This window comes from Triturus cristatus, chromosome 12 (assembly GCF_964204655.1).
Source record: "Triturus cristatus chromosome 12, aTriCri1.1, whole genome shotgun sequence".
Classification (NCBI taxonomy): domain Eukaryota; kingdom Metazoa; phylum Chordata; class Amphibia; order Caudata; family Salamandridae; genus Triturus; species Triturus cristatus.
In genome coordinates this window covers 214,377,455-214,396,140 of record NC_140595.1, presented here as the reverse complement: position 1 = coordinate 214,396,140, position 18,686 = coordinate 214,377,455, and positions in this window count along the sequence as shown.

Sequence of the window (18,686 nt, the reverse complement as noted above, 5' to 3'; positions counted from 1 at the left end):
TGGGCACAGGAATTTGTATTGGAAGGCGGTGCAGCCAGTACAAACTCTATGCTAGAGAGTGCACACTCTCCTCTGCCTGCACCATGCCAGGCGGCCTGTTTAGAGCACGCACCCGTGCAGGGCATGACAGCAGCAGCAGGCCAATCTTAGCCGATATGGCTGTGAGCTGTGTTTTCCACTTGTGCAACGCAGCACAGCAAACTTAGCTGCTGTACCGTGTGGGAAATGTGTGAATCTGCTCTCTCGTGTCTTATGTTTATTCCCTGTGATTGCTTCTGGGCAAATTCTGAACAGGCTTTCATGAGATGCCAATGTTGTAGAGACCCAGAACCTTCTCCACCCTCGCGGCTCCAGTTTCTTATGCATGTTATGCTTACTGGACATGGCCTACCAAGAGCCATCACTATGGCATTCATGTCCCTGCTGAGTAAGGGTGACATATGCCCCATACTCTGTCAACAGTACCCCTTTCCTCTTCCCTCCTTGATTCCTGGCCCTTCTCAGCATAGCAACCCCTTCCTCACCCCACAGTTTCTGTGATTCTGCTGTCCCTCGTCCATCAGCAATCCTGCAGTTGCAGGTCGCTCTCCTTGATGTGGTGCCTGCAGCACCTCTCTATCCCCCACCTATATTCCCGGCCCTTTTTCCTGAGGGAAATTCAATATGGTAATTGTCTACACATCACCTCAAAAGTGACTGTCCTCCCTTACTTTTCGCACTACATCAATGGTGTCTAAGCCTTCTCCTCCATGGTTCTGAAGCCCATGAGGCCCTAGCTCGAATCCCTGTTGAGCCAGGAGTTTTTTAACTCACTCTGTACCGTACATTGCACATTTTATCTCAGCGGTTCAATATTTACTAAAGGGATTTTTGAAGTCCATGTGCCAGCTATGTTTCTTGGGTGACACGCACAGCTGGTTGGCTGAAACGTACATCTGGTTGCTTAGTTTGGTCTCAGCCTTGAGCGCCATGAAGCCGACAGATGTGCAGTTTACAAATCCCATTGATCAATCAATCAAACGATCATTCGATCAATTTTTCTCCTTTCACTCCGCCCCATTGATGGTGTCTGCGCTACTTTGCTCCACAGACTTATAGTAGAAGGAATACGGTTCAAAATGATGTGCATTTTTGATGGGCACATGAGGAAAGTGATACGAACAATGAGAATTTGTCCATAGATCTGTAAAGGAGAAAAACATATTTTGAAAGAAAAATGTTAACAAGATCTATTTTTTAAAAGCACGCGTGGGATTTTAAAGCACATTTGGCCCACTCTGAGGGATCAAACGAAGCAAATTTAATTTGAGGGACGTCATCGGGGAACATACTGATGAGGTAGTGTAGGCTACGAAACCTCTTCCCCTCAGACACGCAATCTTCTATGTCGAATAAACGTTGAGGCACATGAACACCTTCACCGTTTACAATAAGCAGCTGTATTATATGGATGATAGGCGCTATGTCAAATCCATTAACAGGTGCATTCCATTGTAAGTCCATTCTTTCAGGTTCAGTGTATTCAAATTGCTCTGATATACGATATAAATCAAAGTGATCTGATCCTACTCACCGACGTCTACATCTCAGCGTCGGCTCCTCCGCTATGGTGGAGGAGCGTCGCCCACCCCGCCAGTCTCAAAACTTGTAAAACAAAACGATAATAGAGCGGGTTTATTATTCTTTTATTTTTTAGAGTCTTGGGGGTTGAGCCATCGTGGGAGCAGTGCAGTCACGAGAGAGCGCTTGTCGGTTTGGCCGGCCGTCTTAGGATGGAACCGACATACGCACTGAGCTGTCTTCAACCCCGCTGTGTTGCCTGGTTGGAGACAGACAGCACAGGTTCCCAGTTTCCCTGGGAGCTCAAATTCACAGCCCTCAGGCCAATCCTGATGCTGCTTTCAAGCAGGGACACTGCGAGTCTGTGTGCTGCAGTGAGGACACGGAGCAGAAGAGCTTTGGGCAGCAGGTAGGCTCTTTTTTACTCTATTTTTTTTAAAGTTTTATTTGTTATCTGTTTTCCCCCCACCTCCCCATCGTCTGACGTCAACCCCTTCCCTGCCTGTTGCTCCGCCAGCAGACCAGCCGCTACTGCTACATCTACAACTACTGCTTCCCACCAACATCTACACCTACATCTGCATCTTCACTTACATCTCCATCTTTCAATTTTTCAGAGTTATGTTAAGTTTAAACATTCATTTTCTTTAGCTACACAGCAGAAGCTCTAAATCATTTCCGGGTCCAAACCGCTCCGTACGTGTCGGTCGGAAACTAACCGTGGCGTGCAATGGATGCGATTTACAACCGAGCCAGTACGATGCACGCGTCGGACAGCCTGTGTGAGCCGGAGTGTCCAGCTCGCAAAAGCTCCCGGAGTCGGACTTCGGGGGTCCGCGTCGGACCCCCTAACACCCGCAGCCCTATGACTCAGACACAGGGGGAGACCTACGGGTCTCCCCAACACAGGCATGTACGGTGCGGATGGCACCGACACGTACCCACTGTAGGAGGCGCACTTGTTCGAGACATACCCATTCAGTCAATGGGAGCCCATGTGCACGTCGTACGACCGGCTCCCATTAACTTCTATGGGAGTCCGACCGAACCGAGTCCGACAGCATACGTGTGCATCATACTTGCTCGGTCGGACTGTAGGGGTCCGGCTCGGTCGGAAAACACTCCGGATCCGACTCGGTCGGAGGGCTTTCCGACCCGGATCGGAATCGGCCCCAAAGTGTTGCTTTGGAATTTAGGCCTACATTTACTTATATTTTATACAAGGCAGAACAGCAGCCAAAGTTGCTGCACTGCCTTGCATCAAAGGGAGAGAGAAAAAATGTGCCATATCTATTAGGATTTAGTCTATTTTTTCTCTGCACCAGCTCTGGCACACTTATGGCTGCTGTTGGAATTGGTCCTTTCTGTAGGGTTCTTCCCAATCTTTTTTTCCTTCACCCTTCTGTTTGCTGACTCGTTTTTGCTGGCTTTTAGCATTCTAGCACTAGTTAACATTATGGTAAAGTGAGCTAAGTGCTTGTGCTCTCTCCTTTAATCATGGTGCAATTGGCTTACACCCAATTGTCATATTTAATTTACTTGTAAATCTGTATCAACGTGGTACTACATGCTCCCCGGGCATGTAAACGAAATGCTTCTAGTGGGCATGGAGCACTGATTGTGCCACTCACCTAACGAGCCCTTTTAAACATATCTCAGGCCTGACATTGCAGCCTGTGTGTGCAATTTTAAACTGCTGTTTCAACCTGGCAAAATACACCTTTTGCCAGGTTTAAACCATCCCTTTTAAAACATATAATTCACCCCTAGGGTAGACCCTACTCAGCCCAGACGGCAGGGGGCAGTGTATTTAAAAAGTTAGACATGTACTTTTAAGTTTAAAAAAAAAATGTATTTATCAAATGGGGCACATTTATCATATGCAGATAATGTTACAGCATCGCATGACATTGACAGTGTAATTGGCATGCATTTGCTAAATTTGCTGATCGCATTATCCGTTCTCGGTAGTGATCATAAATGGCGAGATCATCCAGCAGTTTGTACCTGGGTTAGTTACTTCACATACCACTTTACATTTGAAAAGGCCTTGAGTGATCCGCCCAGTACGTGTTCCAGTTGTGGCCCTTGATGAGCCCCCCCCCCGGTTATATGTCATTTGATCTCCCAACTTATGTTGGTTGTTCTGCAGTGTCGGGAGGCCCCCAACTTTGGTGTTCTGTTGTTCCCCTGCGCTCCTTCAGCCTTCCCTGTCTCCTTGGCGACAAGGTACGATTTGTATGGTCCCCAATAATTTTTGGGACACTTTGGGGCAGTAGTAATTCACTGTACACATCTGTTTGCATGTTGCAGTACGCCATTCCTTTATGGTAGGGGCCGTACCTTTCGCCCAACGCATTGCGATTCTATGCTTGGCTAACAGCAGTCCTAATGCTGCCAGTTTCCTATCAGTAACCTTGATTTCTTTGTCATATCCTAATAGGGCAAGCATGGGGAACATCTCTAAAGTAAAGCCAATGATGGCTCCCAGTTCATGAAACACCATCTCCCAGAACTTAGCTAGATCTGGACAATTCCATGATACATGTATAAAGTCCGCCGTGTCCACATTGCATCTGGTACATTCTTTTGTATTGCTTAGTCCATATCTGAACAACTTCTTTGGAGTGAAGTACAGTCGATTAATGTACTTAAAATGAATTAACCTGTGCCTGCCATTCAATGACACCGTACGGGACAAGGATCATCAGTGTTTCCAGCTCTTGTCATCTATCACCCTGTCCAAGTCTCTGCAATTCTAGCCTTGCCTTTATGATCTTGGGTCTGCGTGCTTCCTGTGTCAGTGCATATACTTTTGCTACTAATCTGGAAGGAGAATCTGCTTGTATCAAAGCAGACAGGACGGTGATCTCAGGAGATTCTAGCATGTCATCCCCTAGCAGTTCCCGCATGGAGTGTTAACTCTGAAGTACTGGAATCTGGTTATCAGCTTGGGTGCCGCAGTGGCCTCTTGGAGGGAGTCCCACTCTTTCACCATTCCTTGGTGGAATAGGATTCCTATTTTTGTGATTCCTAGAGTGCGCAGCGTCTGCACCACGCCACCCTCCTTACTAAGTTGGAATCAGGAGCACCATGTGAGGTCTATGTGTGGCGAGTACAAAAAGGAGCCAGCGTAATATTCCTGAATCTGTCTCCAGGCGTGCATTGTAGAGTTAAGTGAGTCCAAGACGCAGTGGTGTCTGGTTGGGTTACGGAATAGTGTTCTGGGGGGAGAGTGAATGGTGCAGCAGCGACCCTCTCGATGTGTAGATATGGTTAGTCGTGAGGATCCCATTGCCAATAAGGTGCTGGCAGGCCCTGTGCCGCCCTCTAGGAGAGCTCTAGGTCTGGGCATTGAGTCTACCCATATCATACGGCAGCACCAGAGTGTCCCACCTTGCTCTGGGTTGTTTTCCGGCCCAAGCTAGCTTAAGCAGCTGAGATCGTAGTGTTTTGAATAAAGAACGGGGCAACCACATCGGGATATTTTGAAACAAATAAACATTTTGGGAGGTTCACTATTTTCTTGATTGTCACACGTCCCATCATGGATAGCTTCTTCTGCGGTCCCCTTAGCGTATAGTCTAATTACCTGGTTTGCGGTTCTTCGCATTGCCCTTCCTTAAATGCGGTTTCTTATTCGCCGGTTCACCGTCTCACCTTCACTCTCTGTCACCGCTATGTATTTTATTCAGTTGCATGTAACATTACCTGACTTGCATATCTTCGCATTGTCCTTCCTTAAATACGGTTTTCCAGTTGACTCGCATGATTATCACATTCCTTCTCCCTCCTTCTTACCTTGCCCTCGCTCCTACTATAAACTTAAAACTCTAATACTATGTCTGACAACGCACCACTGTACACAGATGACTATATTAAGAAGATTCTAGAAGGCCCATCGCTTTTCTCTAATACAGATGACAAATTTTAGGTGCTACCAGTAACGCGACCGATCTTTCTGCCGAATTAGAGAAACAAAAAAAGAAATTTATTCGATTGGAACTTATGACACGGATGCTCACTGAGTATCTTAAATCTAACACAATACCACAAGGTCTAATAGTGAGAAATATTCCAGGCGTCTTCACCGACAACCCAAAATATATAAATAATTTCAGTTATATAGGCACGACTTGCTCTAGGCACTGGCTAGTCTTAGGCATCGATACTGCCACTGAGGAACTTCAGGTACTTTCCAAGTTGATTGAGGACATAGAGAAAAATATCAAGGATAGCAATACAATCCCTGATGCTAAAAAACTACTAGAAAAAGTCCAAAAAACAACCGAGGAATTTCACCGCATAGAACAAAACAAGAAATCTAATAAGGTAAAAAGGGACATTAAATCATTTGCGCCTGAACGAGCATATCCCTATCTGAACAAAGATTTCTATACCAACCGCGCCTACAACAATCCCCAAAACTCAAGACCTTGGGGTCGCTTCAACAGACGTCAGAACCTAGTAGGGTTCTCTGACACATCTGCTGAGTCCTCGGACAACTCAGATACAGGAGAGGGTACAAGCAACACTACACGTACCCCCACTCCCCTTTTTTTAGGTCAGGATCCACAAGACCCCCCAAGGAGAGGAAGGGGCAGGCAATGCCCTCGTTGTTACAACCCGCCAGGAGAGCGTCAGACACGTCAGAAATTCTACCGTTGGTAGACTCCGAATCACACAATATGTCTGATCAACATCCCACTATACCTTTGTTCAATCTTTCTACCCATGTACTCTCAAGCCACGAGATATCACTACTCAGTAAAGGCCTTTCATTCGTACCAATGACATACCCTAATTTCCTTGATCTCCAGACAGAACTATTAAGGTTCTTTCGTAAAATCAGGCTTCACAGTTACTTTCTATTGAATCCTATGACACCCAAACAATACAACACTCCACTTAGACCTCCTTCCACTTTTTCACCACATAACAATATGATACCTAGGGCCTCATGTAGGTAGCCAAATACCGGTCGGTAACGGCCGATTTTCGGTAAATATGCCGTTACCGACCGGTATACAGACAAGTGAGATGTAGGAGTCCAAAAACCACTGTTCGGTAAATATGAGGCGGTAAAAACCGATTCATAGTTACCGAATACATAATTAACGAATCGGTAAATATGAAGTGGTAAATATGAAGTGGTAAAAATCAAAATGACATGTAGGAGCACTCGGTAATTAAGAAATCCAAGAAAATCGGTAAATAAGAGTCGGTAATTAACACGGATTGAAAGCAGGTGGTAACCAACAACAGTGCAGCTGAGCAATCCCAAAATGCAACAGCGTGGACACCCTGGCTGCTATTGACGTCATTGCAAGGCGCCTACGTCTACAGGCAGCAGGACTGAGGGTTTGTCGACGGAAGGAACGCATCCACAGACAGCGCATCACACTATTCCAGCTGACTGATGCAGAGATACATGAGAGGCACAGGCTACACCCCGAAACCATCATGGACTCAATCAGGGACCCGCACCCACTCCTGGACCAGCCAATAAGAAGGGCGCACGCCATACCCCCACATGTGCAGGTGCTCTGCAGCCCACATCTGCTGGCATCCGGCATTTCTCAGGTGGTGACAGCTGCGGTGGGTGGTGTATCCCAGAGTTGCCTGTCCCGTTCCTTCAGGAATTTCTACCACCATTATATTGGCAGCATTGATGGGACACACATCCCACTCTGTCCACCAGCTGACACAGAGCACATGTACAGGATCAGGAAGTCCACCCACTCCATCAATGTGCATACCGAATGGAATGATGTTGTGAATGGTCCCGTGGGTGGCAGAACCAAAAGGTGCGCGTATGCTAATGACAACGAGGTCTGCAAGTTGTCGCACAGTGAGGCGGCTTCCAGACTGAGAGCTATTGCCCAAGCAAACATGGTGAAGGCCTAAGCCGTTATAGATATTAGCTCTAGCACTCTCACTTCTAGGATTCATACATGAGACAATAGGCACATGCCAGTACACGGCGCATGCAATGTACAAGCCCCGATTTTGGCGTGCGTCCTACGAGGTATCCCAGTGCCTGTGATTACACCTTCTTTCACTCTGCTTGCAAACGGTATTCATTTAATTATGAATAATGAAGTTTGCTGCGGGATGTGAGTGGTAATCCCGTACATAACTGTCTCGCATGAAGTTGTCTGCTGCTATACTGTTCTTTTTCCACCCCCGCATGGGCGCCGGGATGTTTCCTTCTGGCCTTCGATTCCAACCTTGAAGTCAGAGTCCAACAAGTTGAGCAGAATAGAGCGCCATTGTCCCACAAAGAGGTGCCTTTGACTTCCTCTCGTGAAATATTTGTCCTTCACGTTGCTACTTCGCGCACTGAGGAACAGGCGCCTCTGAATACTGACCTCCCCCTGCATTTCGGCTCTTTGATCCAAAGTATTATCAATGCCTCGTCCACGACCGGCCTGGCTCAATTTTTTTGAACATGTGGGGCTCGGGTCTCGTGACCTATTTCCAAACTATTTGTGGTGTAATTCCGGCATTTGTTCATTCACTGTGCTCGAGCATCTTTGGAGGTGTTCCGCTGCTTCTGGCGCTGGTGGCAGGTGTGCTGCTTTTCCTTTCTATACTCCGGAATGGCTGCTCCTTCTGTGCCACACGAGCACCTGTCCCGTCTGCATCTTCTTCGTGATAGGATGCTTGACTACTATGGTACTTTGCCATTGGCGACTTTAAGCCTGGCATATGGATTATCCTTCAGGTATTCCTACTTCACCTGCGTGCAACCTGTATTTCACTGCCTGGATTGTCCCTTTGAATGGCCTCTGGATTTGTGCTTGACCAACATGGTGTCTCCGGTGCCGGATTTCGATCGACTGATGCGGCCCTTAGTGGCTCACGAGTTGTCCTGTTCTGGTGTCCGGATCATGGCGTGTGGAGCGGCGCATGGTATCCTGGGTAATTGGGACATCTCAGCGGCAGCCTACGACTTCTTGTCCATGAGCTATTTGGAGGAACATTCCGGGTGCCCTCTGATTGTGCTGGAGGCTCCGTTGGTTGGAGAACACGTATGTTCCTTTTCTTTACTCAATTGGATGGCTGAGACTTTTAGTGGCCCTGACAACGATTGCTTGTTGGAAGCCGTGGCCACATATGCTGCCTATACATTCATGGATTAACTGGATTGTCGTCCATTGCGCCTGTGCTACTGGACAGCACCCTGGCGCAACATTTATTTCTTTTATTTCTCGTGTTTCTCTTCCTGATGGTCTGCTTGAGTATTTTACTATACTTGCATTGTGTTTTTTGGAATTGTATGCTGCAATGAATTGGACTGTAGGACTTTGGCGCTGCATTGGTTACGCCCTGTTCTGCTCTGACGAAACTGAACTCTGCGCTCTCTCTTTTCTTGCCTATTACATATTGCTTCGCTGAAGGGGGCGTGTAGTGAGTTCTCCCTGAATACGTACATGCATTGTTCAGTTGGCATTACCACGTTGAATGTTATGTAGCCATATTTGTGTCTTTGCACACGACACTGCGTTCACATGTTCTTTCTTGAATAAACTGCTGACTCGAGTCTTCCTTCAGACGAGTGCATTCTGTTGTTCCCATCCCAAGCTCTGCGCAGCGACCTTGGTCTGTACATGCTGTGACACACAGTCTGGAATGTTACACGATGCATGTTTTCCACTATCGGTTGTTCGACCCACGATTTAGCCATGGCACACGCGCAGCTGCACATACATGACAGTTGGTGCTTTTCATAGCTCAGACATCATGTTAATTATTCAGACCGAAGACGAGCCTTCCTGCGAGGAGACTCCTGATGCTCCTGTGATGTGATTTCACTATGCTGATCTTTGTGGTATGGGGTCCCCTATTCAAGCCTGAGAGACCTTCTGTGATGACATGATTGTGATATTGGCTACTTAGTTAAGGGAAGGTGGTAGTATCCTCGGTATTTTCCGATTCGCTAAATTCCACCTCGGTATTTACCGATTCGGTGGATACCACCTCGGTATTCACCGAATCGGTGGATACCACCTCGGTATTTACCGAATCGGTGAATTCCGATTCGTATTTACCGACTGTTACCGAATCGGTAACTGTTACCGAATTTTTACCTACATATAACTTACCGGTTCTAATTTACCGATTCGGTACGGCTCGGTATTTATGAACCGGTAAAATGTATTTACCTACATGAGGCCCCTAGTGAGGTAATTACTTTTGAAAAACTTGTATTGAAAGAACTGATGAGTATTTCTGACATACACCATTAGACGCTTCTCGGTACAAGCTGCCCGTCTTTGGAACTCACTCCCCCATGACTTACGTCTTGAACCACAATATCTGCGCTTCAGGAAGCTGCTAAAAACTCATCTCTTTCCCTAGCTTCCATGCCCCCTCCCAGCTTTGATTTCTCGCCCTTCCTCTCTTTTTGCTCTCAGCTCCCGGGCCTCAGACTTGTTGAATCAGGGTTGTTAGCGCTGGGATACCTCCGGGTGACTATGCGCTTTATAAAAATAAATAATAATAATAATAATAATAATAATAATAATAATAATAATAATACATTCCTTATAACATTACCAAGGAAGAAAAACTAGCCATTTCTTCACTACGTGAAAACCCCAATCGTATCATTAAACCAGCTGACAAGGGTGGAGGGATTGTTTTACAAGAGCTGAAGGACTACAAAGATGAGGTGAATCGCCAATTGGCTAATACTGACCATTATTGTAGACTGCACACTAATCCTACCAAGGAACTTCAGACACTCATCCGACAAATTACGGATGAAGGCCTACAACAAGGTTTCCTCTCAAAATTAGAGTACCAATTCCTTAACATAAAAAGTCCTAGAATTCCAGTAATCTATACGCTGCCCAAGATTCATAAAGTTCTCCAGAAACCCCCTGGGCGTCCGATTGTTTCTGGATGTGGCTCTATTCTTGAGCCATTAGGCCATTATGTCAATCACTTCATTAAGGATTTTGTTCCTCTGACTGACTGCTATATTCGGGATAGTATGTTTATGATCAACCTGATCGAGAACCACCCCTATGACCCCAAATTGAACATTCTTTGCACTTTGGATGTAGAATCCCTCTATACCAATATACCACAAAGGGATTCATTATTGGTGATGGAAAACGTCCTAGATCAAAGATCACGCCCTCACACTGTACCTACTAACTTCATATTACAACTATTAGAAGTCTGCCTTACTAGGAATTTCTTCATGTTTGAAAACCACTTCTATCAACAAGTTAAAGGAACATCCATGGGTGCAATTTTTGCCCCAAATCTGGCCATTCTATACATGGATGCATTAGAAAGGAACTGTATTCTTACCACCACCAATCCTTTTTCATCATGTATTTGTAAGTGGAAAAGATACATCGATGATATCTTTATGATATGGCAGGCCAATGAAAGTCTACTTACCTCGTTCCTCCATTGGCTCAATAACAATTGCGCGGGCCTTAAATTTACACTGAGTCACCAAAGGGAATCCATCCCCTTTCTTGACCTTACGATTAAGCATATCGATGGCTATCTTGTCACAGGTCTTTTCCGTAAACCCACAGAAAGAAATACTTTGTTAAGCTACAAGAGTAGCCACCCCCGTGCCTTAAAAGATTCTCTTCCCTTCTCGCAGTTTCTGAGAATTCGTAGAAATTGTTCCCTAAAAGAGGACTATTTCTATGAAGCCAAAATACTTTCTGCCAAATTGTCCACAAGAGGTTACCCTAAAAGACTTATACGTAACTCCATGAAACGTGCCTGGTACTGCCCACGTGAAACCCTCCTTGAACCCAAATCCAAATCTGAAACAAGCAGACTGGTCTGTGTCACCACCTTTTCCACAGTCTCTAACTATATACGTAAAAGTATCCTCAAGAACTGGTCAGTTTTTAAATGTTGGCAATCTCCATCTGGAACGCCCGCTTTTCGCGTTCAAGAAAAATAAGAATATTAAAGACCACCTTGTTCGCGCAGCCTTACCCACTACCACCAATAAAACTAGCTCTACCACTTTGAATGATCTTTGGTCCCTCCCTCCATTGAAAGGTCATGCCAAATGTGGTAACTGTGTGGTCTGTGCACTGACCATTGAGTGCAAAGTCTTTGTTTTTGGCAATATCAGAAACGAACTGAAAACATTCACTAATTGTAATTCCACCAATGTTATTTATGCAATCTTTTGTCCTTGCGATAAAATTTACATTGGCCAGACTACGCAAAAGATTCGTCTACGCATCTCCCAGCATCGCAGCAGAATTAGATGCAAAATCCTGACAGCACCATTGGAACACTCCGAAGATGAAATTCGATGGACCATCATTTCTGTTGTCAAATTGCCTCCACGCGGTGGAGATATGATAAAGACACTAAACAGAGAAGAATTAAAATGGATTTTAAAGACTGACAGTTTCAATTCCGGATTGAATAGACATGAGGATTGGTCCACGAGTATCTGAATTACATATCTGTCCTTACTAAGTGCATTGAATACTTCTGCCTAATTTCCCACTCGAGTTGTCTTGTTGCATGATTTGTTTTGTTTTATAATTCTCTTAATTCTAATTCTCTGCAAATAACGCTCACTTAATAAGCACCGTAATCCTTTCTTTCTCCTAGTCACCCACTCCAAGATGGCACCCGTCCTAAATTCCTCAGTCCCTTCTCTATTCTCACTCCCCTAGCGAGGCTATCCAATGAGCTTTCCTCTCTGTCCTTATCACAAGCTCCATCTGCACCAACGATAGCAGCCGTATTATCGGACCCTGCATTCCGCATTGCCGGACCTTCAGATTCACTCAATCTCGGTGAGTTCTACCGCGCCCCCTCTCCAGTCCGTTGGTTTCCTCGTTCTCCTGCCTTTCTCCTTAACCCTGTTGTTCCCTCCTGCAGCGTATTGCCGCGGTTCTACTTGAAACCTGTGAGCCCCTTGAGCTGCCCCCTAGTCGAGTAACGTGCCGACTGAAGTTACTTTTAAATGAGTTGCAGTATTTAACTTCATCCTGGTGAGTCCAACCGCCCTTCTTAAATCCCTTGGATTCTTCCACTCCTATTCCCCTCGTTAATTCCACACCTTGCTTCCGCAGTTCCTGCCGCGGTTTGCAATAAATCCAACCCGAGTGGATGCCTTCTCCCTCCATTGATGCCTTGGCGCCACTACGCCCCCGTACTCGGACCACGGTCACAGTGCCATCTTCACCCCCTTCTCGGTTAGTTCCTTGCTTACACTGCCTTGCTCACGACGCAAAATTATTTGCTCCCCTTCACTCCGATATCAATTCTTTATTCGCCGGTTCACCGTCTCACCTTCACCCTTCGTCACCGCTATGTAACTTCCTTCAGCTGCATGCAACATCCTTCTTCTGCGGTCCCCTTAGCGTATAGTCTAATTACCTGGTTTGCGGTTCTTCGCATTGCCCTTCCTTAAATACGGTTTCTTATTCGCCGGTTCACCGTCTCACCTTCACTCTCTGTCACCGCTATGTATTTTATTCAGTTGCATGTAACATTACCTGACTTGCATATCTTCGCATTGTCCTTCCTTAAATACGGTTTTCCAGTTGACTCGCATGATTATCACAATGACAGAACTACTTTTCCTTGTCAACATCCCCGCAATACGTATAGTCTCACTAACTACAAAAACAATTTTTATTCTCACTCACCTTCACCCTTGCTCCATGTGGGATATAAGTCTACTTCTTACATAAGCAGAATTACAGTATGTTTAGTCAGACCTTTTGTTTATTAATTGCTCTCTGAGAATTGTCTATTATAATTATTACGTTTCTTTTTTCCCCCTCCCCCCTTCTTTTTCTCCTTCCCCTCCTCAATTTAGTTATTCAGGTTAAATTGTACAGGCCTTATTTATGTTGTCCTGATGATGATCCTAATATTGCGTGTGTAGGATCGAAACGCCTTTGACACTTGCACACACCCTATATGTTCCTAACGATACTATGTTATATACATAAGGGTGTCCTATGCAATGTTTGTTAAATCCAGCCTCCATTCTCTGCCAAATTGTAACAAACATTTTTTTGCCTGAACCTTGTTTTCCTTCTATTTAACTGTACGGGACACAGGCTTGTGTCCAACTTTGAGAGTTTCCCTTGTAAACTGTTGTTTAATTACTATACCAGTAAAAACTTATGACCACTGTCCGGCTGGACAAGTCTCTGAAAAATAAGCACTGATTGGGTCCTTATTTACTCCCTTTCTATCTTACTTGCTCCTAGGGACCTTTGTTTTTTATAAATACCATCATGGATAGCGGCAGTTTGATCCACCTGTCTATGATTCCTAGATACCTGACCGGTTTTGATGACCAATGTAATGGGAAATCTGAATTTGTTTGTGTTGCAGTGGAAGTTAGAGGGAATATGACAGATTTGTCCCAGTTGATCTGGAGTCCCGACAAGCTCCCAAACTGAATCACCTCTCTTAGCACCGGGGAGAGATTGCACTCAGGGTCAAGTATGTATAATACAGTATCATCGTCGTCTACTGACATTATAAGTCTGTAACCAGGAAATTGTATGCCTCTGTGCCCATGGTATTCCCTCAAGGCGCACGCCAAGTGCTCCGCGACAATAGCATAAAGTAGTGGCGAGAGCCGGCATCCCTGTCCGGTACCTCTAGTGATCTAATTTGGGGTCGTCACTGTGTTTCCTATCCGTACTCTGGCTGTGGGTCTGTTATATAGTACTTCTATTAACTGCAGATATATCCCCCCCCCAACTCCGATTCTGTGAAGCACAGCCATGAGGAAAGCCCACACCAGAGAGTCAAACGCCTTCTCAGCATCTAAAAACACAGCTGCATCCCTCACCTCCGGGTCTGTGTATTGGATGGTGCCAAATTGGGTTCTGAGACTATACATTAATGACCTATCAGGCACGAATCGCGCCTTCTCCGCTCAAACTAAGCCTGGCAGCAGAGGAGCCAGTCTGTTGGCTAGCACCTTCGCATATAGCTTGGTGTCAATGTTTAATAAAGACAGAGGTCTGTACGAGGAACACTTCTCAGGATGCCTGCCTGGTTTGAGCAGTGCAACTAACTTTGCTTTGCGCATCGATGTGGGTATAATTCCCCTCTCTGCCATTTCTTCGAAGAGGGTGACCAGGTGCAGGATGAGAAGGTCCTGGAATGCTTTGTAAAAGGCTACAGTTTAGCCATCTGTTCCTGGTGCTTTCCCTGCCTGCATTCCCACCAGTGCTGCCCTTATTACAGAAGGGTCCAGAGGTGCCATTAGATGCTCCCTGTGTTTGGTTGTGAGCCAAGTCATCCCTATGTGTTCCAGCTATTCGGTCGTGGTGGCTTCATCGTTGACAATACGAGTGCGGTACAACTCGGCATAATAGAGACGGAATCTGTTAGCTTTTTGTTCAGGGTCTGATATTAAATTCCCCTCTTCATCTAGTATACTAGTGAGTGCTGCTAGTTCCCTATGTGGGCGAAGAAGTGTCGCCAGGGCGGTGCCCTGGCACTCCCTTTCCCCATACGATCTTCCAGTGACATATTTACCTAGATGTTTGATCTCGTCATTGGCTATGTTGTGGTACTCTGCTAATTTGAACTTGATTTCCCCCAGCACCTTGGCGTCCCCAGTATATCTCTGTTGTGTCTCCAGTTCTGCCACCTCTCCCTCCAGTGTTGAAAGCCTGCCTCTCAGGGACCCCAGGACCCTTGCATGCTTGGAGAGTGCTAACCCTCTTATATACACTTTAAATGTTTCCCAGACTGTAACAAAGTTAGGAACTGAACCTATGTTGTTTATGAAGAAGTCCTCTATTTCCTGCGCCATCTCTGCTTTGAAGACGGGGTCCAAAAGTGAATAGGGGGGGAAACACCAGATGGACGGGGCAATGCTGCGGGGTTGGAGCTTCAAAGTCAGTATTACCGGGGAGTGATCTGAATAGGTTCATGGCAGCGGCCTACCCTTGTCCACCCGGGAAACTAGGCTAGTGGATATGCGCCAGTAGTCATACACATGTGCATAATCATGTGCCGATGAGTAGTGTGTGTTTCCCCCTTCCTCTGGGTGTTGGTGTCACCAAATGTCTACTAGTCCTGTATTGTCTGTGATGTCAATTATGGCTTTAGCTGAGGCTGGTATGCGGAGGGGTGGGTCCAAAATAAACTAAAATCTCCTCCTCATATTTGTGGGAGAGGAGATTGTCCATCTGCATTAAACGTGCATTGAGGTTATGGTAGAATTGTGGATCATCATTGTTGGGCCCGTATATTCCTACCAGCTCAACTTCCAGGTCATCTTTACGGCATGTGGCTATCAAGTTTCTGCCTCCCACGTCAGCTTTTGTGTTTGTCATGCATACCCCAGCCCCGCTATCAGTCCAGAGGGGGACCCCTTGCACATGTGATGTGAATCCTGCAGTGTAGTAGTGCCCCTGTATCCGTTGTATAGAAAGTATCTAATTTTCCTGCGGTAAGTGTGTTTCCTGCAGTATTGCGACGTCTACCCTGTGTCTCTTGAGGTAGGCTGCTATTTTCCTGAGTTTTCTGTGGTCATTACGGCCACCTACATTCCAAGTGAGCAATCTTATGAGCGGTATTACTGTAACTTCCTTACTGTTGTGTTTGCTGAAATCTATGGTAGCCTTTCTTTATTTATTGTGTTGTCATGCTACATTTTGAAGTGTGTCCCTGTGTGTTTGTTTAACCGAACCCAATGATAAACGTTCCCCAATTCACCCTCTCCCACGCTAATTGCCCCCCAACCTGACATAGCGAAAAATGTTCCCTTCCCCTTGTGCCATAGTATTCCTACCCTTAAAAGTCTCCTAAACAACCCTAGCTCATTAAGTCCATATGGTGGTGCACACATAGGGGTGGATGTTGCCTGCTGGGTAAGTCTCCGTTGTTCCTGGCCCGAACCGCCCAGTTATCATATGGTACAGTCGCCCTCAATATGCTTGTCCAGCAAAAGAGTTCAGTGCTAAGTCTGTGGATACAGTTCTTTCCACTTCGCAGTACCCTGGGACCTTCCCTATGTTAGCCCCCTCTCTCTCAGCTGGAGCGCTGTCTCCCGTGATAGCTCCATGGCGTATTATCTAAGACGCCTGCATATTGCTAGGGAAGGAGATAGAGTTATATTCTGGAACTTTGGGAAACGGATCTCCTCCCCACCGGAACAGTCTTACCTATATTTTTGGATCCCCATATTCACTCCATGGCATCCCTGTCTTGGCCCCATAGTGTCACTCGTTCTTTGGTTGCCGGTGCGGAATCATACTCCAATCTCGAGGCCTTCTGCTTTCCGATCTTTGGGGGACGATAGCTCCCCTCTTCTCTGGTTGTAGTGGCCATGCGTTAATCCTCTTCCTCCTGTGCTTCTCCTGACCCTCCTGCGTCTCCGCGCAGTGAGTTCCTTCTATTTCCCGCTCCTCCTCTGTGCTTCAGAAAGTGTAGAACTTTCATTGGTTCTGTGAAAAAGTGCGCTTTGCCCTCAGCCAGGACTCAGAGTTTTACCGAGTACAGCATGTTGTATTCCAGATGTAACCCACAGATTTATTTTTAACTGGAGTGAATAGCCTTCTCGCTTCCTGTACTTGTTGAGTAAAATCAGGGTACAAGGAGAGCACCATGCCCTCGTATGAAAGGGTTTTCAGTACTCTCACCTTGCGCATTGCTGCATCTCGATAATTAAGGAGGCGTGCTATGATGGGGCGAGGGGTGGCCCCTGGGACCGGACGAGGAGCCAACGAGCGGTGCGCACGATCCACGACAAAGATATCTGAGAATGTGTCTCTCGTCAGGATGGTAGTAAAGAGCCTCTCAACAAATAGTTCCATATTTTCTATGTGAGTTGTCGCTGCAATCCCAATCATGTGTAGATTATTCCTCTGAGAGCGTGCCTCTAAATCTTCATTTTTATCTCTCAGTAGTTTGAGTGTTTTGTCCATCTTTTTAAACTCAGCAGAGTCAATCAATCAATCAATCAGGGGTTTATAAAGCGCGCTACTCACCCGTGAGGGTCTCAAGGCACTGGTCCACTGAGAGAATGTCCTCAGCGTCTGATACTCGCCTCTCGACTGTATCTAACCTCAGTGTATTTGTCAAGTCTCTTCGTCATTCTATTCATCCGGGAGGTCAAAGCATCAATTTTGCCATCTATCTTTGTGAGACTGCGCTGCATTGACAAGAGGATCTGCTTGAGGTCTGTGTCTTTCGGTTGATCAGTAGAGTCTGATTCCGGTTCCGTACTTTGGGGGTCTGTCTCTTTCGACCTAGGGGTCTTTTGCAACTCAAATTGCAGCTTGGACTGCAATCTATCAGGTTTCCCCATGTTGAATGATGCAAAGAGTGGCACCGCTTGCAGGAGGCTCCACTCGTTGTCTATTGGCGTTTCAGCTCTTATGTCTATATTCGGTGTATTTGGTGCCCCCCTACAGCTTAAGGGTGTCCAGCCATGACGCAGTTGGATAAAATGAGCGCTATCCCTTTGGTAGCGGAGGCCTCACCATGTGCATGACACCTGGCCTCGGGGGCTGGCCTCTCTTCCTCTTTTGACTGAGGGCGGCTGTGCAGTATCCACCTGGATTGCCGGTACCCTATCTGGCAGCAGATGTTCTGGCTATTTACTGTGGGCGAGCCATGTAACTCCAGTGGGACACCGGCTCACTGCGTCTATTCAATGCACAGCCAGCGCGGCAGGCCAGATCCCGCCCACCACTTCCCAACATGGCCTGCAGGCTAGGAGCCGCACCCCCGCTCCTCGGCCGCACACGGCTCATCGTGCGGGCTCCCAGCCACGTCGTGGAATCCAGAGAGCGCCGCTTCCGCCGCCGGGCCTTTAATGTGCGCCCCGGTGGAGTCCCCGGTTTTCTGTGGCCAGTCTATTCTCCCAGCGGCAGGATGGATGAGCATAGACCGCTGGCTCACAGGGAACTCCAAATGTCCTGCAGGCCGACCACTCCTGGCAGTTTTTACAAGGGCCCAGCACAGCGAGCCCCCGACTGCTCCCCTGGCCTCTGTGCAGCAGCGAGGTCCTTCTGTTTCAGGCCTGCAGCACGGATGGCCATGCACCCTGCACCATGTTGGACACGGCTCAGATTCCCTTAGCTGCCACGGCACTCACGGGTGGGGTACTTCAATTTTAGGGACAG